Consider the following 24,879-nt stretch of genomic DNA (forward strand, 5'->3'; position numbering starts at 1 on the left):
TGAGGGGGAAGAAAATGTTTCCAATAGAGCGCCTATCCTTCTAATATTACCCAAGCACAGAACTAAAATAATATTTACCACAGCCCAAGGTTTGTCTGCTTCTGGAGTTATAGTCATAGCACCACAGTAGGAAAGAAGACATAGGAACCGCCTACTTTTGCATAAAATATCTCAGCAAATGCAGAGAAAAGACTATTCTCTGGCCCCGGCAAGAGTCAGACCAAACAGGAATTGACAGATTTACTCTGGCTCTGTACTTGAGTGATGCTGTACTTTTCAAAAAGTCATAAATATTTACATTTGCCTTTTGTTTCTCACTCACTAAATCCTGTCCGAGTTCTCTGGTTAAGGAGTGTGCGGGAGAGGCTCTTTGTAATAAATTATGGTGTTTGTGGGTGAATGGATGGAAAGACACGTCAGAGATAATGTAGTGTCAACTGTTTTGCTATTAGCACAATAGGCTCTCTTTATGGAGTGGAATATTCAAATCCATGCACCAGTGCTCTTCCAAATAGAGAATTTGTTTCCTGTTTTCACTTCCAACTATCTTTTATTTTAATTAACGGCAGTGCAGGTTAATCATCCATCTTACAGCTAAAGGAGTTTTACAGGCTCGTAACGCTGTCAGACTCCAGGGTATATAAATGAGAAATAGAAAGACGATTTTAGAGAAGTGGATCTTTTTCCCCCCTTCTTTCTTCTTTCCCTCTTCCCTCCCTCCCTCTCTGTCATTCTCTGTCTTTCTCTCTCCCTCTCCTTAACCATGAAAAGACCATGTGAACTAGGGACTTCCATTGATGGTGTGTGGTTTCACTAACTGGATTCCATCCCAGAACATCTGTCAAATTCAGATCTGACTGATGTTTCATTTCAACATCTCTTCCCCAGGGGGTCTCTGGAATGTAAAGATCTTTTTTTTTGGTCTGAGCATCTGTGGTTTGGAATCAGTGGTTGGGTTACTTTTACAACCAGCTGTTTAAGGGGTGTGTAGATATAAGGAAGGAGTAGGGGTGCGGAAGGCCCTGAATTCTACTGCTTTTCAAATTCTGTGGTATAAATAATTCCATGGCCAATTTCAAAGTCATTATTCTCGTTGTATGTCACTGGAGCTATCTAGCATGCTGTAAGGAAGAAGGCCATAACAGGAACAGTTGTTGCTCAACTCATATAAGCTGAGACGGGACTCAAGGACCATTAGTTTGGATACCTAAGTGTTGCATTTTATTCCTCAACAGATAGTAATTGATGTTCATGATAGAATTGTGGAGATACATTTTATTTTGTCATGTATCTCATTACTAATGTTCTATAGAGAAGTAGATTTATGAAAAACCCAAGGACTTTACATTATTATATTGTCTCCCGTTGGCTTGAAAATTAGATGTTTACTATGTTAGTATGTTTTCTTGATTAAGAAATTAAGACAGAAAGCCATTAAAAGGTTTCCCCCAAGGCAGTACAAGAGTAGGGTAGAAATTTTCTAATTAAACAGTAGTGGTTTTGTTTGTATTTTATCACAATTTAATCATAATTATTAAAAATTTGTTGGAAAAATTTGAAAGCCTTCAAAACAGACTTGTGTAAGGTTCTTTTCTATTTGGCAGAAATATATTAACATGATCACCCTGGGGATTTAATAAAGTTTGATGTAAAATGTGTTGAGGTTTAGAGACTATAGTGTCCTATATCATGAAGTGCATTATATGTTTACATGTTAACCATTTATACTAAGTGAACCGGGATAACTGATGGCTTCACAACTATCTTCAACTGATGGCTTCACGACTCTGTTCCATTTGGAGCCTCCTGGTTCTTCTCTCAGTCCTTCATAAAATCCATAATAGGTTTTGATGAATTCTAGACTGTGTAGACAAATACTACAATGTAATCCTTTCTTCTGTATTTGGTACCTATTGTCAATTGTCTGCTCTCTGTCTCTGTTACCCATGGTTAACTGCCTACTGTCCATCTCCCTACCCTGCCCCACTATTCTACCTTCAAGTTAGCTTTGGGGATTTATCATTACTACTACTACTACTACTACTACTACTACTACTACCACTACTAACACTACTAACACTACTATGACTATTATTATTATTATTATTATTATTATTACTGTTGTTTTGTTTGGCTATTTTGTTTTTGTTTGCTTTCCACACATAAGAATGAAAATGCAATATTTGTCCTACTTTTTTGTGACAAGCTTATTTCAGTTAATAGAATATCTTCTAGTCCTGTACATTTTGCTACAAATGATGGAATTTCATTTTTGATTTATGGGTGAGTAATACTCCACTGTATATACTGGCCACACTGTCTTTGTCCATGTATCTGTTGATAAGCTGACTCCATACCCTGGTTGTAATGAATAGGCCTGCTATTGTCTCTTTGATATGGTGACTTCATTTCCTTTGGCTGTATTCCCAGAACAGAATCACTGAATCATATGGTAGATTTAGTTTTAGGGTTTTTTGAGAGGTCTTTGCATTGCTTTCCATAATGGCTGTACTAATTCCCATGACAGAGGTACACAGACTGCTTATTCTCCACATCTTCTCTAGCATGTATTATTTATTGCCTTTTTAGTAATATTCTGACTCAAAAGCAATATGGCCTTAAATTGTTTGCTTTCTTGGTTTGGGCCTTTCATTTGTTTTTCAGAGAGGGTCTCACATAGCCCAGGTGACCTTGATCTTACCACATGGCTGAGACTGGCTTTAAGTTCCTGTTCTTTCTGCTTCTACATCCCAAATACTATGCTGGCCATCTTCTTGTGGCTTCAACCCTAGGCAAAGAACCACATCCAAATAAGGAACAATGGGAGCAGAAGAAATAGTCTTTCTCAGGCAAGTGCCCACCAATTGGCTATTGAATATGTAATAGTCAATGCTGAAATTATATAAGTATCAATATATGGGCTGAATAGCTTGCATTTATATATTTAGAAACACACACACAACCATCAAAGACAAAAAGGCCATGAATTTGAAGGAGACTTAGAGTGTACATGGGAGTGGGGGTTGGAGGGGTGAAGAAAGGAGGAAAGGAAATGATGAAACTATGTTATAATTTCAAAGAATACAGCTGTTATTAATTAAAAATTTTCTATTCAGATCACTTATTTTACTTGATTTTTGATACATGGTGTTTGGTATTTCTGAATTCATCACATATTCTGGGCCTTAACCCTTTGTCAGATGGGAGAATAAAAGATATTTTCCTCCATGCTTTTGGTTATTTCCATGTTGTTTCCTTTGTTGTGCAGATGCTCTCTAGTTTGTTATAGTCACATTTGTCTTCTTTTGCTTCTGTTGCTGGTGCTTGGATGAGGTCTTATTTTTAAATATTCCCCTTGCAATATGGCTCACCAGGTAAAGGTGCTAGGACCCACATGTTGTAAGGAAAGAACCAATTCCTGGCAAGTTATATTCAGACCTCTTAATGCATGCATATGCATACTCACAGATACACACACACACACACACACACACACACACACACACACACACATTCTCATGCACACTGAAAGTCATTGCCAGCACCAATAGTTTGGAGTACTTTTCCTGTGTGCATCTAGTAACCTCATAATTTCAGGTCATATATTTAGGTCTTTGAACCATTTTGAGTTGTTTTTTGTACAGGGCACAGGCCAAGGAAACATAGCTCCTGTCTTCATACAGAACAGTCCTTGCTTCTCTGTATGGATACCCATTGATGCTTAGATCTGTTTACGGACTATTCAAAAGCAACTAAAGAATGAACTTTGACATTTTATGAGTATAAACATTCAAGTGAATATTTTTATGTGCATTTCTGTAAAGATAGATTTTAGTTAATGAATGTATTTTTGGCAATTTCACAATTTGTAAATGAAGTAAAAATAATTCATACTTCATTAAGAGCTCTAGCCAAATGTGAGCAATCATGTCTTTATTGTATATTTTGCTGCTTAAGACTTATCTATTAAACAAAAATTCTTTTCTGCTCTATTCACAGACCAAATTGCAGGCTTTATGTGGTGAGCATGCACAAAAGACACTAAAGCTCCAAGTCAGCTAACTTAATAAGATCACAAAGTCAAATCTACACCTTCATCATATAGCATAATTTAATTTTAAATATAACTACTTGTTAAATAGGAGACTTACAAATTATGTTTATTGGAAAGTGGTTTAAAAATCTTAGAAATAGATAAAAATAAATTGAAGTTGTTATCCTCAAAATAAGTCCTTCCATATGGCTCCAGATTGCAGAATACCCTTTGTGACTGTTACTCAATCAAATGATGCCAAATAATAATAATAATAATAATAATAATAATAATGATAAAAGATACCAATTATTTTGATGACCCCTGTTGCTCTTCCTGATCCTTGCCCCACTCCTGACATTCCAGACTGATGTCTTTCATCTATTTATCTACCAAACCATCATTAGCTCTCCATGTATGAAAGGAACATTGAGTGGTTCCAAGTGCTGTTAAAGGAGCAGACATGTGAAGAGAATGTGATTGCTAGAAATCCAGATCCATGAGAGATTAAATGGAAATATTAAAGACACAGATATTGATGAGTGTTTTTTCATGGAATTAAAATGGTTTGCTGAGCTTTAATATCAGCACTAGGGAAGTAGAAGCAGATGGATCTCTGAGTTTGAAGATAGCCTGCCCTACAGAGCAAGCTCTAGAACAGTCAGGGAGATACGGGGGGAAACCCTGCCTTGATATATGTGTGTGTGTGTACATATATAATGGGTTGATGAGACCTGACAATAATTAGATAATCATTATAGATTATATATTCAGGAATGTGGTAATATTAAAAATAAGATCTCAATGACAAGAAAAAAAAAAAAAAAAAACAACCACCTGTGTAAACTCAGAGGTGAGGTTGGTGTTGGAAATGCAAGGAGAAGGCAAAGAGTTAACACAATGACCCTAAGGCTGGCATGGGTTTATTATGCTTCCTGAAAATGACCACAGAAGATAGCAAGCATAAATAATCACACAAAATAGCACTGTGTAGGGACATGTTCCACGCACCAGGCCTAGTCGGCTCCCCTCAATCTGTGGAAATCAGGTTCTCAGACAGATAGGCATAGAGTCGGTGATAACAGAGTGACAAACAGACTCGACACAAGGGAGTGTGCTGTATCTGAATGTAATTCATCAAATCGCTCATCAACCTTTTTATACAGAAGAAAAAAGGGAAGTTAGGTGACATATCGGCAAGGTTCCATGAGGTTACCGGATGCTTAATGGCTCTTACACAAAACAGAGGAAAGCAAACACAAAGACTGGCAGGAACTCAGCAATAAAACAACTGAGACAAAGTCAGCCCTATCTAAGGTCAGCTATAGTCTTAGAAGCCAAGTGTGAGGTCTTTACACTCCCAGGGCAAGGGCTTTCACACCCAAGTCATGGTTCTAATTAGGGAGTTCTGCTGTAGCTAACCTTCTCATGAATAATGCAAAACTCTAAAACCATAGCCTGATCTACTTCCTAAACCATTGTAAATTCCTGTATATGGGAGCAACTTGGCTTTTATTCTAAGTGATAGTGTGGGGGGACTTTCTACTAATAAGTAATATAATCTGCCATACATAACTATAATAAGAATTCTAAACTTACTTTGCTAAGCTTGCCCTGAGATTTCTAACTCTATGTATAGATAGTAAAGCCTGATTTCTTTCACTATCTCTCTTACAATACTAGAGGCAATTCTGAATGTCACTGAATAGGCAACATTCTTACTGAATTCCAAGCCCAGGGTCGGCTCAAGGACTTCCTGGGGCATTGGTGAAGGTCGGGAAGCAAAGTTGATTTGGCAAGTCATTGCTTGGAGGCACCTATAACAAAACAATACTGGAAGGAAGCACACAGATCCATTCGCAAGGACAAAATTGGAGCCTATGTGCCATGGGATGCCACAGTTCCAGGAGACTACGTTTCTATGAAACTATTTGCCTCAGGACTGCATCCAGGCTTTTGGCCTGTCATGAGTGTCACTACTGGAGTGGATATAGCAGATATGACTCTCCCCAGGAGAGTACACATTGAGTACATCTAATGATTAGGGTTTTTGTTTGCTTGTTTTGTTTTGTTTTTGTTTGTTTGTTTTTTCAGTCTTGCATAGCACCTTGGGAGGTACAGTGCCTTATTCCAGAGAACAATATTGCTTATTTACCACAATTCACATTGAAGAATTGGACTTTACATTATATCTGTGTATTATCAATACTTGACCAAAACCAAAGACTAAAAATTAATTGATAGTGACAATTTACTTTATATATACATTTACAGGTATTACAGAATGATTACATATTTTAAAAGCATGTGTTAAAATTCTATTTTATTATGTTGAGAAACTATAAATATATTCTTTTTTTTTAATTGAGTCATGGTGTCAGAGAGATGGGTCAGCATTTAGGAGTACTGGCTGCTCTTCCAAAAGACCTGGGTTCAATTCCCAGCATCAACATGAGAGTGTATAACCTTCTGTGATTTCAGTGTTAGGAGATCCGATGCCTTTTATGGTCTCTGTGGACATCGGGCATATAAGTGGCCCATAGATTTACATGTAGGCAAATATCCATATACATAAAATAAAAATGAATAAACTGTCCTGGTTGGACTGTTTGGTTTTTGGTTTTGTTTTGTTTGTTTTTTATTGGTTTTTGTTTGTTCATTTGTTTTGTTTTGATTGTTTGTTTGTTTTTGCTATCAACCTGATACAAGCTAAGGTTATCTGAGAGGAGAGAAACACAATTAAGAAAACACTTCCATAATATTGCTCTGTAGGCAAGCCTGGGTATTTTATTAATTAGCGATTAATGTCAGAGGGTCCAGCATCTGGTTCCTGTCCTAACTTCCCTCAATTATAAACCTGAAAGTACAAAATGAAATCAACCTTTTCAGCCACAAGTTGCTTTGAGTCAGTGTATTATCTCAGCAGTGAAAGCTCTGAGATAAAAACAAAGCAAACAAACAAACAACATATAAATTGAAGGAAATTCCTCTACCAGCTGGTTGTCAAGTAATGATGACCTAATATGAGGATTGCCTCTTAAGATACTTGTTTACCAATCAAGTCATGGAATGGCTACTGTCCCTGTGTGTATGTATAAAATGTCCTGGAATGCTAGTATTTAATAGCCTGATTCTCCCATGCATAGTTCATTGTCCAGAGCTGCAACTCCAGTCTGGATTCTAGGTATAGGTGAGGCTTCTCTTACTGTCACAATAAGAACAGGCATTATCATCTCTTTGGTTCTGGTTGGCTTATCTCTACTTGGATCCCAGAAAATGGCTTATGCTTCTCTCTATAAGCTGCTGCAGGACAGTCAGTATTTATTCAAATCCTATTTTAATTCCCTTGCTCATCTCTAAGTGTGGGATTTAAATGTAGTTCCTTTCCCAAAAGAAGCCTTATATGACGATTGAAAATTTCTTCAGTTTGTCAAATCCTTAAAATATATCTCTTGTCTACTAGGAATCTTATGAGACTGGAGGATACAATTATACAAAAGAGGATTTTAATAGTGTGAAGAAAGCCCAGTCTACTTGTTTGAGAGAAGAGGAAGGGCAAATATCAGTATCCCCATTAAGTGTTCTTTCTCCTCTTCCCTCTTGTTCTCCTTGCTTCTTTTCTTGTTTATATGTAGCAGTCCAACCAGGCAGGGTCCCACAACAGCTCCAGGTTGTCAGTTTGACCATAGCCCACAGACTGAAATGTCAAGGCTGTGCACAAGTGGAACAAAACAATGTGCAATCACTGTGATGAGGATGGAACTTGTGAGTGTTCTCCAGGAGAGTTCTCATTTAAGCCCAAGTCCCAACAAATGCTTCCTGTCCCTTTTTTTATCAGACTACTTCTGTCTTATTGTCTGCAGTGTTAGCATGTTTAATAGACAAGCGGGAACAAGGACTTGGAAGTGACCCCCAGAGAAACTATACAAATATTTCTACTCTCTAATGCTCAAAGGAATGGACCCAGGGACAAGAACTCTTCCAGTCCCAAAACAGTTGGGGATCATCCATCCACCATCCCATAAAACCCTAGAGCCTCCTTTCTATTTCAAAAGTGAGAGCTCTTTGAGGTGGAGTATCTATCCCATTTTTCTCAGGCCCACAGTGGACTTTTTCAATATGCCTATGTGAAAGTATAATTTGTAAAAATATAAAATACACTCCACATTGAGAAAGGAGACAACCTTGCTGAGAAGGTACACAAAGTGGGCAACCTGGGGCCGAGTCACTTTCCCTCCGGAAAGGGCCTATTAAATGGTCTCAAAAATAAATCTACATATATCCCTGGCCTTTCTCTCATGGGTTCCCATAAATTGTAAAGCTGCCACCGGCATAAAAGAGACAAATTAGTTTCTTTCTTTCCCTAGTTTAGTCAAACTATAAATAAATCCATTTTCTTTTACCGATTTCTGTTTTCTAATTCCTTTTGGAGTACAGAGAAACAAAGGTGGTAGCCATAGAACGGAGTGTCTGGCAACATATCATACGCAATTCCTCGTGATACTTAATGTTCCTCATTAAGGTTTCTTGAGACTGGTAAGTCGCTCAGAGGTAGAATGATTGCCTCACATAGGGGTTCAATCCCCAGTACTGTGAAACGTATTCATGCCCTAGAGAATTACAAACTTTATGCTCTTGCTTTAGTGTCTGCAAAGAGATAACTTTTGCTCAGAAAATCAGTTTCTAAAAAGTCTTTTGAAAATCACCTACCGGCCTATATCTTTAGATGTGTTATTTGAAAGATGGGATGTTTGCTTGAAGCCAGGCATGGAGGTGCATGCTTATAATCCTACAACTCAGAAGGCAGAGGTGGGAGGATTATTATGAATCCAAGCGTAGCTTGGTCTATTCTGTAAGTTTGAGGAGGGAAAAACGCTTTGGATGATCTTTTGGAGCTAGATAGATGGCTCATTGTTTAAGAGCAATCACTGATATTCCGAAGAACTTACGATAAGGTCCCATAGCCAACAATGTGGCTCACAACAGCCCCTAACTCCAGCTGATGATTTCTTCTGACCTCCTTGGGCACTGTGTGTCTGTGTGCACAGTCACACATACACACAAACAATAAAAATGAATGTTAAAAAGACATATATTTGCTTTTGTTTCGTATGCTATATTATGCGCACAGATTTAAATATCAATCCACAGGTCCAAACTATTTATGATATTTTAATGAGTACCTGAATAACACTTTTGAAAATCTTTTTTTTTAACGTTTTATGTTTTATTAAACAAATGTAATGATAGGATTTCCATTTGAATCTCCTGAAACGTATTACAAAAATCTGGATTTCAAACATCATTTTAAAACTAGTTTTTAGTAACTTATTTATTTGCATTCCAAATGTTTGAAGGTCTGGTAGGACTCTGCACTAAAGTCATCTGGCCCTGTTTAAAAAAAAAAAGATTAAAGATAATAATAATAATAATTAAAAAAAGAAAACTCCCAACTACCAAAAACCTTACTGGCCTCTTCCTGCCAGAGACCAGCATAAGCTTTTATTTATCCCATGGAGACGCATGTGTGTCTGCACAAGTTGTGCTGCAAAGTGAATAATAAAACATCGTTTACAGCTCCAACTAATACAATTCATAACTTTTCCTGTTTGAAAGAAAAGAATGGCCACTTAGTTTCCATGCCTGGTTTACTGAGTGCTGAAAGATTGGTGCAGTGTCGTTCCCCTTACTGGAGTCTTGCTAGTAATCTCCGGCTCCGCGTGATGCCTTTGGACTCTGTTGCCATCCCTGAAAGTGGCTGTCTTCCTCCATCAGTCTCCTGGGCAGGGGATCAAACCAGTGATTAGGTTTCTGCTTGCACTGCAGGAAAACAAACTGTAATGTGAAGAGACTTACCATTTCCCTGCACTAAAGCCCTGGGAGTCTCATTCTGCCTGACACCAGGTTGGTTTTGAAATGATAGAGAATAGATGCCTTAGTGGCTCTGTTTCACCAGCTCCTCACAGTGTCATGTCTGTTCTCCTGACTATCGTCAGAGGTCAGGGCGGTGACTTGTATGTGCATATGTCCTGCTGTTTCATTGTTTCCCATCCCAGAATAGGGCAATTCTGGTTGATGTATATTAAAATATTAAATATTAATATTTAAATACAGTATAGGTAACTGATGGAATGTGGATGTTAGTTTAAATGTTTACTTAAAGCTATCTCTTCCTTCCTTCTTTCTTTCTTTCTTTCTTTCTTTCTTTCTTTCTTTCTTTCTTTCTTTCTTTCTTTCTTTCTTCTTTTTTTTTTGAGACAAGATTTCTCTGTATAAAAGCCCTGACTATCTTGTAACTTTGTAGACTAGGCTGACCTCAAATTCACAGAGATCCACCTGTCTTAGGTAGTAAATATGAAATAGAGCTCACGTCAGCTCAATGCCTATGCAAGCAGAGTCCCCAAACCAGCAGTTCTCAACCTGTATGTCAAATGACCCTTCTCAGGGTCGCTTAAAATCATTGTGGTGGCCATGATGGAAGCCACATGACTTAAACTAACTCGCTACTGTCCCTACCATGTAGATCACAGAATAGATGCTCTATGTCTAGAACACACACTGCTATGCCTTCTTTTTTTTCTGGAGAGAAAGAACTTTGCCTTCAAAAGGAGTTATGTCTTGGCTAATATCTCTGGATTTTAGTACCAACAATAGAGCATACAATCAACTTATGGGGGAGGAGATAAAGGAGGGCAGTAAATCCCTTGCTATTAGGTTCTTCTGTATTTGCATAGTTTACTTTAACAGCCGTGATGCAGGTGTACAGGAAATGTCGGTTCTTTGTGTGATCATCAGCCCCGTGGATGTGGGTTCGCTTTGTAGCACCTGATGCTGCTATTCTCTAGTACATCACTGGATTTCACCCATATTTCAAACTCTTAGTACCCCCACCCCGAAAGTGAATTCATTAGAATAACTGAGTTCTATGTCAAATCCCAGACAAGTATTTTCCCCTCAATGGGGCTGCTGTGGTGTCAACTCAAGAGCAAGCTGGTGATATATGAGTGGTTAGAGCAAATACTTGATTGAGCCTGGTCACTGCCTCGAGCTTAAACCCTCCAGGCCTTCCATTCAGTGTGATGGTTGCATTCACTACTTTCAAAAGTCAACATGTCATGCACACTGAAAGTAAACACAGAGATACACACCTGTTCCTACACACATGTCCATTCCAACACATTCACATCCATTCCCACATACACACAATCATTTCCAGATACATATGTATGTCCACATGTACATGGATAGCAGTTTAGCCTCTGTAGAATCAGTAATCACTTGTATTTGTTGATGGTGATGGCTTTAAGTCTAGACTGGATCATGCAGTGATTTCCCACCTTGCACCTGACACCGTGTGCTTTTTCTGTTTCGTGTTGATTTCCGCTCATGGAGGGCCAGTTTGATGTGTAGGGTTCTGAAATAGGGGAAACAGCTGGATTGATGAGCTTGGTTGGAGGCTTCTGGGGAGTAAGACAACCATAACAGGACAATCAGCAGTGGAGACAGGTAGCTTTTTATCACACAGAGGCATCTGGAAACTGCAAGAGTGAAAAAAGCACAAGGCCATACGCAGAGCAGGATCTACTAGAAAATTCTTCAGGCAGAAAGCAAAGCATGGTCACTGTGAATAATAATATATGCAAAAGAGGAAGGAAGAGGAGAGAACTGAAAAAGAGGAAGAAGGGGGAGGGAATGGCAGGCATAAAGGGAGAGAGTCAGGGAGGGGCAAAATTAGGTCCAATTGGGGTAAAAAAAAAAAACAAAAAAACAACAACAACAAAACAAACAAACAAACAAAAAAACAAAGGCTTTTATTTCACAGCTAGCAAAAGTCCTGCATTGGAATAGCAGCAAAAAAAAAATGGTGTACTTATGAAGAGTCAAAAAAAGAGTGTATGCATAAGTGTGCACATGTCACAACTGTGTGTGCTTTGGCGGCAGGGTTGGAGAGCTGCACATCTGAATACAACTCTGGGCAGCAAGGTTCTGATTTCATCACTGAGAACCAGATTCACCCAGATTCTCTGCAATTCACAGCTGCTTCAACAGAGATGGCAGCCTGTCTTACCTGACAAGTCACCCTCTTGCTACTGTGTGGAGAAAGCTGTAGTGCAAGGCCCCTGGGGATTTCATGCATTGATACTGATGGTGGGTTTCATTCATAAATATAACTGTTTATTTCTAAATTTAGGTCTGATTCCCATTACCCACTAATGCCAAGCTTACGTATGCCCCGTGAGCAAGTACACTATGCTTCAAATGAGCTTGTGAGGGAAACAGAAAATTATGATGTAGGTACATTGGATCTTTTCTATCTCCATTGCATCCTGTGTTAGCTTTTTAAAATTAATTATAATTTCTAAGCTTATTGCTGAGTTTTGATGCACAGAAGCCTTGTATTTGTTTTGAAGGCAGAATTTGACTTGAGTGAACTGGACCACCTTGGCTCTCATTGTATGGCTGTGTTATTCTGCCATCTCTTTTCTCCTCTATGGGCACATAAGCAGTAGGAGAGCAAGGTTACTCAGCCCATCTATTTTTACTGGGGTTCAGCAGCCTTTTTATGGAATCCTTATGTACTCAGAGGAACCTATGTAGCCAACTTGGTTTAAAAGAACCTAAGGGGTTACACATAAGCAAAATCAACTAAATTTTTACACATGCACATAGATACATACATCATCATAGCATCATCATGTTATTAATAATCAATTCATATATAAAAAAGAGCAGTACCAGGCATGAGTCTGTGTTCATCCCAGAAGATATGCCAATCTTCAATTCTTATAAGTCTACTATACTGGGAGAGCTCTGGAGATGCAGAAAGGCAGTTAACTGATGGTAAGTGATCATTAACCATCATTTGATGTGGTGGAGGAAAGGGTTTATTCAGCTTGTACTTTCACATTGCTGTTTATCACTAAAGGAAGTCAGGACTGGAACTCAAGCAGGTCAGGAAGCAGGAGCTAATGCAGAGGCCATGGAGGGATGTTACTTACTGGCTTACTTCCCCATTAAGTATCATTATAGAACATCTCCCTGCGACTGAATTGTAATAAGGTGGGGTTTTTTCTCTCTAATGTATTAGGAATATAAATGAGCTGATATGATTTCTAATGTAATTTCCATGGAATTCAATTATTTCTCTGTAGTCTTTGGAGCGTTGGTGTATAGCTTCCAGACCTTTGGATACCTTTGACAGGGGCTACACCTTTTCATAATTCCTATAACTGTTTTCATTATGGGACTCAATATATCACAGGATGGTTCCAAAGTAATCTTACATTGGGTGAAGCGTAGCAGAAGCACCTTTCCTTTCTAATGATATCCTGTGTAGAATCAAGCACAAGTGAGAGAAAAGGGCTTCCTTTTGCTTGGAGTCTCTAGAGCAGTGGTGTTCAACCTTCCTAATGCTGCAACCTTATGACACAGTTGGAGTAACCTACAGTCATAAAATGTTTTCATTTCTACTTCATAAAGGTAAGCTTTCTACTGTTATGAATCATAAGTACTTGTGTTTCCTGATGGTCTTAGGTGTTCCTATGAAAGGGTTGTTCCACTCCTAAAGGTGGCACGAGACACAGGTTGAGAACCACTGCTCTAAAGTGGGATTCATGCTCAGAGCCAAGTAGAAAGTTACTCACTAAGAGACGTGAGCCAGAAAACCCTTGTAATTACAATAGAACTTCATCTATCTTAGCAAATATCACTGATGTCATTTTTGTAAATGTTTTGAATGTTTACACATGCATACGATGTACCCTTATATACATGTGTATGATACATGCCTATACATGTATTCATATACGGGGGCATGTGTGTTTTCATATACACTTGTAAATCTAGAGACCAGGGGTCAGCACTAGGTGTCTTCTTCTATGTCTGTCTACCTCATTTTTTGACAAAGAGCACTTCACAGAACCTGGAACTTGCCAATTCAGCCACACTGGCTGGACAGAGAGCTCCAGCAACACTTGTGTCTAACCCCTTGGTACCTATCTTGGCCTTTTCTTCATCATGAAATCATCTCCCCAGAACTACTTCCACATTCACAGCAGATCTTGTGAATGATGATTAAAAAAGAACCTGGTGAATGACAGCTAGGTGTCCTTAGTTGGAACCTGGTCATAAATGCCCGCTGATAGGATGTTTATACTTCCACTTCTCTGAGGGGGAAATGATATTGACAGGATTGATGTTGCGAGGATTAATCAGAGCCCTAATGCCCAAAATACATGGTTCTCCTCTTCATCATAAAAATGTCCCAAATGGAGAATCCAACATGTACAAATGATCTCCAACCAATTTTAAAATAGTCCAATCTCTTCTGTACGTGGTATTTACTTTCTGTAAGACACATGTACAGCTACTAGGACTATTTTCTCTGAAGAGAATTGCCATTAAACATTCGGAAGTTTTAATTAATCAGGAAATTAAACTTCCCTGAATCTTGTTTGATCCCAGTATCTGGGGACTGATGAGACCCGTTTATTAAGTTTTATGATTTGGTAGAAACATTTCTTGTATAAGAAGAATGTGCCAGAATTGTTCATGTTACCTGATATTTGTTTTCTGAAAAAAAAAAAGTGACCACTTACCAATTATTCAACCTATTATTCTGAGTAAACTTTTTTTTTTTTTTGGTTTTCTTTCATTTTCTATTTTTTTATTTTTTAGATATTTTCTTTTTCAATCTTTAAATATTTTAACAACAAAGAAAAACTTATGATATGTGTTTTACACAGGACATAGAGGTATTACCTTTATGTTACAGCTGAAACATAATCATGCAGGCTACTTAGCCTCTAATGAGGTTATGGTGAATACCAAATAGACTAAAAGATACTAAAAGTACCATAGTGTCTGATATGACAAGGAAATCTTGTATGAGATTATTTATCTTTTAAATCCAAACTGAATTTGGCAATACTGTTACCAATCTCTTTTCTGATGTTATTGCATTATTTTTTATTAGATATTTTCTTTATTTACATTTCAAATGTTATCCCCTTTCATAGTTTCCCCTCCAAAAATCCCCTACACCCCTGCACCCCAACTCACCCACTCCCATTCCTGGTCCTGGCAGTCCCCTATACTGGGGCATAGAGCCTTCATAGGACTAAGGGTCTCTCCTCCCATTGATGACCAACTAGGCCATTCTCTGTTACATATATAGCTAGAGCCACAAGTTCTACCATGTGTTTTCTTTCATTGGTGGTATAGTTCCAAAGAGCTCTGGGGGACTGGTTAGTTCATATTGATGTTCCTCCTATGGGGCTTCAGGCCCCTTCTGTTCCCTGGGTACTTTCCCTCAGCTCCTTCAGTACCTTCTCCAACTCCTCCATCAGGGAACCTGAGCTCCATCCAATGGAGCATCCAGTTCTGTATTTCCCAGGCACTGGCAGAGCCTCACAAGAGACAGGTATATCAGGTTCCTGTCAGCAGGCTCTTGTTGGCATCTGCCTAGTGTCTAGGTTTGGTGGTTGTTTATGGGATAGATCCCCAAGTGGGGCAGTCTCTGGATGGTCATTCCTTCAGTCTCTGGTCTGAACTTTGTCTCTGTAACTCCTTCCATGGGTATTTTGTTCCCCATTCTAAGAAGGAACAAAGTATTCACACTTCGGTCTTCCTTCTTCTTGAGTTTCATGTGTTTTGCAAATTGAACCCTTAGTAAACTTTTAAGTTGTATAAATCTTTTAATTTTTCTTTAAAAAAAAAGCTGTCTGAGAATAATAAAAATACCATAAAAAGAGCATGAAAGAGCAAGAATGGAAAGGTAATAGAGTCTCATGAGCTAAATTATTAAGAGTTACATGCCTAGCAAAGCAAGCAACATGAAGCAAAAGAAATTACCACTAACTTCCCTTCCTCTGCACTTCATCTCTAGATCACTCCTCACTTTTAGAAAAGGTTTTGATAGGAACATAGTGAGGAAACCAGATGGATTGGTCCTCAAAGAATTCTGTGATCTTGTGAGAACCATGGTCCTCCCAACTCTACCTGGACCAGGATACAACCCTAGTCTATACAAGTGCTCTGAGGTCTTCCACTCTAAGTAAATTTCTATACCCAGTGAGGAATATACCTAAAAAGGACAGGACTCTTTAATGTGGAAAGCTGTCAGGATGGAGGACCATTTTTGGCATCTGGAGCATCATGATGACAGCCTGTGCCATTCAATCTGCCAACATCTGAGACTATTGATCATCATAATGAATTATTAAGTCCTGCTCTGTGACCCTGCTACACACAAACTGATCACCTCCAGTGATTTTGCTTGACACTAGGGGGTAGGAAGGTACCCTAATAATCTCACGAAGAATGCTTACTTATACTAGGATCTCCCCTCCCCAGGTTTCAATTCATAAAGATAATGTTTTGTGAATTCTATTCCATAAAGTTTTTGAAACATTTTCAATGACAAATTTCTAAAGTTCACTAAAGTTAACAGGAAGCTACCCAGAAATCTTTTTACACAAAGGAAGAAGAGCCCCAATGCTACTTTATTATAGAGAACTTATGACTCAGTTTTATTTCTAGGAGGAGGTGTAGACAGACACAAGTAACAGTAACCAAGCCACTGCTCCTCCTGGAGAAAACTCAACTTTGGCTTTTGGATGCACCCTAGGCCTACACTTGTTTAGAACTGAAGAGACTGCTGCACCTGGGGATCCATCACATATACAGACACCAAACCCAGATACTATTGTAGATGCCAAGAAGGGCTTGCTGACAGGAGGCTGATCTAGCTGTCTGCTGAGAGGCTCTGCCAGAGTCTTACAAATACAGAGGCAGATGCTCATAGCCAAACATTGGAGTAAGCATGGTGTCCTCAATGGAGGAGTTAGAAAAAGGACTGCAGGAGCCAAAGGGGTTTGCAGCTCCATAGGAAGAACAATATCAACCAAACAGATCTTCCAGATCTCCCAGAGACTAAACCACCAAAGAGTACACATGGAGGGACCCATGGCTCCAGCTGCATATGTAGCAGAGGATAGCCTTGCCGGGCATCAATAGGAGAAAGGCCCTTGGTCCTGTGAAGACTTGATGCCCCAGTGTAGGGGAATGTCAGGGTGAGGAAGCAAGAGTAGGTAGGTAAGTTGGGGAGCACCATCATAGAAGCAGGGGAGGGTCCTGGGATATGGAGTTTCCAAAGGGAAAACCGGGAAAGGGGATAACATTTGAAGTGTAAAGAAAAAAAAATGTTTAATTTAAAAAACAAACAAACAAAAACCAGCTGATGTTAGACCAACACAATGGACTATCTGTGCAACTGTCTACTTTTTTTTTTTTTTTAATAACAGTTACCTAGAGATCAAGGCAGTGTATTACCATGGTTATTGTCCCAGGAGCAGAAATTCACTTCTGTGTGCCCATCACACATGCGAGTTTCCTCTTACTTAGTAAGGTCATTTTCATAGCTATGATCCTGAGGGTCATTTCAAGGGTTTCCCTTTGCTCAGACCAGTGACTGTGTTGATTGCAGCCTGAAGCAATCCTTCACATCTGTGTAGTTTGTGGACAGATTATGTTTATAAAGTGTTCTTTGGTAAGTTCTCATGAATTCTTGGCCCTAAGAATGAATATTGTGTGCTTGTTTTAATTCATTACCAGTATCTACATATGAGGTGCCCTTTTAAATATTACCACCTTAGCCCATTGTAGAGGAACTAGGGCACCATTTTCGTTTTTCTGCATTCCCATATCTTCTAACATGGTCTTGACAGTCACTGGCATCAACTTCAAATATTTCTTCACCAGAGGTCTGTAACTGAATTAAAGGTGCAGTGTCTGGCTCTGAGGAATCATCTAACCAAAGTGATATCACACAGGACAAGAGAAAGGTGAGGGCAAAGCCACTGAGAAAATCTATTTCCTAAAAGAGATTTTAATGCAAACAGCAAGGAAGCAATGGGGTCTCTGACTGGCAAAATTTAAGAGTTGACCACAACAAACATTCGACTTGGGCCAGGTCTAAGCTATTTCTGCCTAGCTTCTGATGTAGGTCTATAATCTAAGAAATGCCCAGTGAAGGATTTGCATTTCTTATTTTACTGTTGAAGGATGATTCTTAATACTGTATCAATAGGCAAACTGAATTTCTTCTTAGCATCTCTAATCTAGCTGTGCGATGCCATAGGCCATTTCATTTTCTTCCAAAGTCATCATTAATGATTCTATTTTTAAATGAGCATTTTAAAATGTTTTTGAAAGATCAGTGTTATCCAGGACTGGCAAGGGGACAAGACATTGATTAGGGTACACTTTCTTGTTCTGTTGGTATAAGGCTAAATTAATCCAGCTTTTATGTAGGAAAACTTGTCAACATTCATCACAATGTATGCTGTGATACCTTTTAGCGAAATGATTTTCTTTTCTGAAATTTATCCTAACTAGAAAGTTGAGTAGCTGGGAAACCAAATGCCATCATAAGAATGCTCACTTTTGCTATGCTGAAAATCATGGAGAATAAAACGAAGCTGCCCAACTTAAATATTTGTCGTTAGTTAACTATATTACATAGGATGGAGCTAGAGAGATGGTCCAGCAGTTAAGGGTATTTGGTGCTGTTGCAGAGGCACTGGGTTTGGTTCTCAGCACCCACATGATGGGTTACTAGTCTGTAACTCTGACTTCCTCTCCCAGCCTCCTTGGACATCAGGGACATGCATGGTCCACAACATATATGCAGACAGACAAAAAATGAATATTTTTAAGAGAGAAAAGATGATGCACTGAGAAATCATGCATGGCATGGAAATTAGTACAGACAGTAATACTAACAAATGGACAAAGAATGCATGCCAGGAGGTGGAGGTGAACACCTTTATTCCCTGCACTCAGGAGGGAGAGGCAGGCAGGTCTCTGTGAGTTCAAGGCCATCCTGGTCTACATAGGGAGTACCAGGGCAGCCAGGGATATACAGAGAAAGTTTGTCTCAAACAAACCAACCAACAAACAAAATTAGTTTAGTTAAGAATGATACTGTTCTCCGAAGTCAAAACCATTCTAACTGGCTCTGCCATATAAAAAGCAAAATTCTGTTCCTAACTCCCCATCTCCCATTTGCAGTTCATCCTGTTGTGCTTCTTATTCCTAAACAGCTCTTGAATAATCTATTTCCCTCCCATTCTAACATGTTCCCTGTAGTCCAATTAGTGCTTGTAAAAAAAGTAGATATTGAATATGATCACATTTATAACAACACAAATGTCCACACATGAGTAAAGAGACAGGTGCCTAGAGGGAGTGTCAGGAAATTGCTGTGGTTTTCTCTTAGAAAGTGGAATTCTTCATCATCATTGTCGCTGTCATCGTCATCATCATCATCATCACCAATCTCCATCATCTCCATGACATAGCAGAGCAGATTTAGAGCCTTATGCATATTAGCCACTGAGCTAAGCCATCATCAGTCCTTTTTTAAATTTTTCCATGTTGTTTGAAAAATAAATAAATAATAGTATTATTTGGAGAGTTACCACTCTCTAAAAAATAAAACTATTACTGTACCCTTCTTACTAGAAAAACAGAATAATCAATAGATGAATAATTATGAGTGCCTTCTGTAACATAAAAGCAAAGGTGTTTTGGTTACTATAGAAGAAAATAAATAAGCAGTTATAGTTGCTAATATTTCTTGGAGACATTTATACTTGGTAAGTGTACACATTAATTTGCTTAAACTGATTAATATCCCCACTTACATAATAATCCTATTATAATGTAAATGGACATTCAATATAAAAATTCATATTTCAGGAGTAAAAAAAAAGGCAGGGATCGATACAGTAATTCCCTATTAAACACAGATGTTGAAACATACCCAATATTTAAACCTGGAGGTGTAGGCCATAGATTCAGAGCACAAAGCATTGTAGTATATTGACATCTTTGATGGGAGGAGACAGAGGTAGGATTTTGCTAATGCATCCCCCATAGTTCCACTAAGCCCATTCTCCTCTCTTAGACCCCCTTCATGTCTGCATGACACAGTGAGTTTTATCAGTGCCACTTACAAAATCATGGGTAAGTTTACAGGACTATGGATAATTTGTCAGTGACTACATCCCTATAAACATTTTCCCCATCCAGTATGAACTGCACATGTATTCTCAGGGGAAAGTAGGACTTCATGAGACTCTTCCCCCTTCTGTGACAATGTCAGTGAGCAGATCTTATGGAGGTAATCACAGCTACTGTTAGTTAGTTCAGGAGTATTTCAACACTATCATGAGTAGAAGTCAACATACATCATTCTTCTCCCTCTGGCCAGTATATTCTTTCTGTTATTTCTTTGTCAGGGTCCTCTGGTCCTTGGAGGAGATGACTGAAATGACCTATTTTGAGTGAGGCATTCAAGAGATGTTATTCACAGTGGTTTGACTAATCTTGAGTTTCTACAGGCAACAATGATCAGTGCAGAAAGAAACTTTCTTGATCTAAGCTGGCAGCATCACTAATCTATTTCATAAACAGTCATTTAGAATGAAATTTGATGGGTACACCACGTCCATTATTAAAGTAGCAACAGTGCCTTTTCTATTAGGGCTTATTATCTCTAGAGCCATGGGCTATTGACCAGGTTTATTTTACCAGACGTGATCGATCCACCACCACCCAGATCACTTTGACCTTAATACATACATTTCTCCAAGTCTACAGTGCTAAGTAGGTCATTTGACACAGTTTCTCCTAGGTACCTTTCTTTTCTCCCTTCCTCTCCTTCCCTTCTCCTCCCTCCCTCCCTCCCTTTCTTCCTTCCTTAGTAATATTGGAAATAAAATCCTTGCCCTTACCACCAAGCTATGTCCTGAGCTTCCCTGGAGTTTATATATATATGCATATGGATATATATGATTTATTTAAATACAGATAACAATACAAGTTATACCTGGTGCATATTTATTGATTCTTTTTATTTTAAAGAAAAAATACGAAGCATGAAATATAGTGGCTCCCACCTGTTGGGTACATCACATGATGATCTTAATAGAAAAATATATTCAAATAGCTGTCTTCAGGCAGATTCAGTAGCTAATGGTAGTAATGTACTTCTCTTATGTCTCAGTTTCACACTTTGGAAAATACAGTTCAGTTACATTATTTTTTTCTTAGGGGGTTAATGCACAGAACATGATGAATGGCTTTAAGTTCTTAGGAAACATAAAATTTGAGAGGAATACTAAGTAAAAATGCTGATCAATACAGAGTTCAGCTTTAAAAATCCTTTCATCTACTAAAGCTGGGTTTGTTGGCAACCACTATCAAGAGTTGTAGTTTAAAACAAATATGTGTGTGTGTGTGTGTATTGGATTTATTAAAATGTTTTATTACTGTATTCATTTACTTATAAGAAGGCATCGTGTACATCAAATCCAAATCTCAAAAGGCAATCAAATAAATGAAAAGAATTCAGAGCAAAAAAACCTGCTTTGTCTTTACAAACAGTGTCTTCGTTCATTTTTATGTGCATAGAGGGAAAGAGTAAATGATTGGAAGCCTTGTAGGGTGACAAATACCACAATCCAGCAGAAAGCACACATTTAAATTTGTCTCACTGAAGTGACACATGACAAGGAGGAAAGAGTCTTCATTCTTCCCTGTGAATATGTGTCACCCTTCAAAATCCATGTGCCGGGTTTCTGCACCCCAATGAGAACATAGGTGCAGGAAGACTTAAGTCACTAGTGCTGAGCATACTGGGGAATGGGTTAGTGCTTCTGTGGATGAGGTTACAGGACCCTTTGTTTTCCCACCTTCTGCCAGGGTGAAGATATAGCAGTGGAATGATACATAAACCCTTCACCAGGAAGCATTTGATAATGCCTTCCTCTTACACTTCTTGGTCACCAGACTGAGAGAAACAATATTTAATTATCAAGTACTCAGTCTGATGCATTTTTCTATAACTCCAGAAGTGGACTAGGATAGTCTATAGTCTCAGTGACTTTAAGGCTACAAAGGAACTCACATTGAGTAGACGAGAGAGGTGTGTGTAAAGGAATGTTCTTTTCCCATGTTCTTTGCAAGTCATGCTTGTATTTTTCCTGGTGATTAAAGTTGTAAGCTTTTAGTGTACTTTCAAAGCTCCATCATTTATAACTTGCTATTGTCCTTTTGATCACTGACAATAGCATTCTGTTTGTTGTGTGAGCAGCTGTACACTGAGATGGGAAACAGAAATAGAGCACGGAAGGAAGCATTTCTTATGTAGAAAAGAAGAAGTGTCCATAAGAAATAGAATATGTATCACTAGGTGAGATGGAAGAAAGTGAGTTTGCAGGAGCTTCATACCACCAATCTTAGTCAGGGTTTCTATTCCTGCACAAAACATCACGACCAAGAAACAAGTTGGGGAGGAAAGGGTTTATTCAGCTTACACCTCCACACTGTTGTTCACCAAAGGAAGTCAGGACTGGAACTCAAGTATGTCAGAAAGCAGGAGCTGATGCAGAGGCCATGGAGGGATGTTACTTACTGGCTTGCTTCCCCTGGATTGCTCAGTCTGCTTTCTTATAGAACTCAAGACTACCAGCCCAGGGATAGTAGCACCCACAATGGGCCCTCCCACCCGTGATCACTAATTAAGAAAATGTTTTACAGCTGGATCTCATGGAGGCGTTTTCTCAAGGGAGGCTTCTTTCTCTGTGATAACTCCACCTTGTGGTAAGTTGACACACAAAACCAGCCAGTACACCACCCATGTACCAACATAAGAAGGCATACTCAGATACCAAAGTAAGGGGCATATTCAGAACTGAAGGCATTCCTGGGAATTAGAGGTTGAGAAGTATATCTTAATGTGTAGGAGCTGTCTAGATAGAAGTCCCAGAAGCTGTCAGAGAAAGGCCAAGAAAAGCAAAAGGACCTGAGAACGTTGCACTGTTACTGATATGATAAGCTAAGAATTGATATTTTATTTGGACATCAATGAAAAGCAGAGTAATAAACAAACTAAAACCATCTAAGAGACAGTTCTGTTAGCATAGAATCCTGCAGGTCAAAGATGGCTCCCCAAATCATCCAAGGAGAGATAGACAAGAGCTAGTGGAATTAGGCCAGGAAAAGGCAACCGAGACCAACAGTTTAGATCCTAAGAAGTATGAATTCCAGGAAAATCATGAGTGGTGAGCAGAGAAGCATCCACTGAGGATCGAAGAAGAACAGTGTGTGTGTGTGTGTGTGTGTGTGTGTGTGTGTGTGTGTGTGTGTGTGCTTGCCAGGGAAGTAACAAGAGAAGGGGCCAATGAATCCTCTGAAGCAGGAGTCTGGGTATTGAAACCTAAATGCAACTTCTCCAGGATTGAAATAGGCAGATGGAGCTGAGCTTTATCTGAGGGACTGGGACTCAGGCTTTAGTGTCACACAGCTTCTGGGTGGTACTTATAGAATTTCAGAGATAGAAAGCATTTTCGAAATAAACAGTGAAGTCCAGATACATCCAGCAAGCAGCCTGGAGTGAGGAAAATAGAAGCACTTAGCAAAGGAGAGAGATGGGAATTTGAACCCATTCTATAAAGGACATGACGTTAAGTAAGCTAAGTGAAGCAATATATAAAAGATTCTACTTATTTATGATTTAGCTATTTGTTTTGTAGCTAGAGGACTCCACAACCTTATTTAAGTAATTTTTGCACCTTAAAAATCTTAATCTTCCAACAACAGAGGAATGGATATAGAAAATGTGGTACATTTACACAATGGAGTACTACTCAGCCATTAAAAAAAAAAATGACTTCAAAAAAAAGCCGGGCATGGTGACACACTCCTCTAGTCCCAGCACTTGGGAGACAGAGGCAGGATGGATTTCTGAGTTCGAGGCCAGCCTGGTCTACAAAGTGAGCTCCATGACAGGCAGGGCTATAAAGAGAAACACTGTCTCAAAAAAACAAACAAACAAACAAACAAAAAAAGACTTCATGAAATTCGTAGGCAAATGGATGGAACTTAAGAATATCATCCTGAGTGAAGTGAGTCAGTAACAAAGGAACAAACACAGTATGTATTCACTGATGAGTGAATATTAGTCCAAAAGTTCAGAATACCCAAGATTCAATTCACAGACCATAAGAAACCTAAGAAGAGAAACCGGCCTGAGTAGGACCACAGGCCTCATCCGGCTGGATCAGCGCCGGGGTAGCGGGAGCGCAGGGTTGCCTGACACCCGCCAGCTACCCACGACCCCCGCCGCAGGATTTTGGGACTGCTGGTGAGTGGAACACAGCTTCTGCTCCAATCCAATTGCGCGGGACCTGAGACTGCATTAGTTAGGGAAGCAGAAACCGGCCTGAGTAGGGCCACAGGCCTCACCCGGCCGGATCAGCGCCAGGGTAGCGGGAGCGCAGGGTTGCCTGACACCCGCCAGCTACCCACGACCCCCGCCGCAGGATTTTGGGACTGCTGGTGAGTGGAACACAGCTTCTGCTCCAGTCCAATCACGCGGGACCTGAGACTGCTCTGGTTGGGGAGAGAGAAATCCGGCCCACACAGGGCCACAAGCCTCTTCCGGTCAGAAAAGCACCTGAGCAGCTGGGGCGCAGGGTCTGCTGACACTCGCCAACTGCCCACAACACCCGCCACAGGATCTTAAGACTTCTGGTGAGGGGAGCACAGCTTCTGCTCCAATCCAATTGCGCGGGACCTGAGACTGCATTAGTTAGGGAAGCAGAAACCGGCCTGAGTAGGGCCACAGGCCTCACCCGGCCGGATCAGCGCCAGGGTAGCGGGAGCGCAGGGTTGCCTGACACCCGCCAGCTACCCACGACCCCCGCCGCAGGATTTTGGGACTGCTGGTGAGTGGAACACAGCTTCTGCTCCAGTCCAATCACGCGGGACCTGAGACT

General features: G+C 39.5%; 1 long non-coding RNA gene across 1 annotated transcript in view; it reads left to right on the top strand.

Annotated features, from left to right (window-relative positions):
* The window catches only part of LOC115031750 (uncharacterized), a 90,530-nt gene extending 67,825 nt beyond the window's left edge, over positions 1–22,705 (top strand). Inside the window, exon 4 of the long non-coding RNA XR_003837412.2 lies at positions 22,640–22,705. This is a non-coding gene — a long non-coding RNA (uncharacterized LOC115031750). The remainder of the gene's footprint in view (positions 1–22,639) is intronic.
* Positions 22,706–24,879: the final 2,174 nt, after the last annotated feature.

Source organism: Mus caroli, unplaced genomic scaffold, assembly GCF_978045245.1.
Source record: "Mus caroli unplaced genomic scaffold, Mus_caroli_1 scaffold_10, whole genome shotgun sequence".
Taxonomy (NCBI): domain Eukaryota; kingdom Metazoa; phylum Chordata; class Mammalia; order Rodentia; family Muridae; genus Mus; species Mus caroli.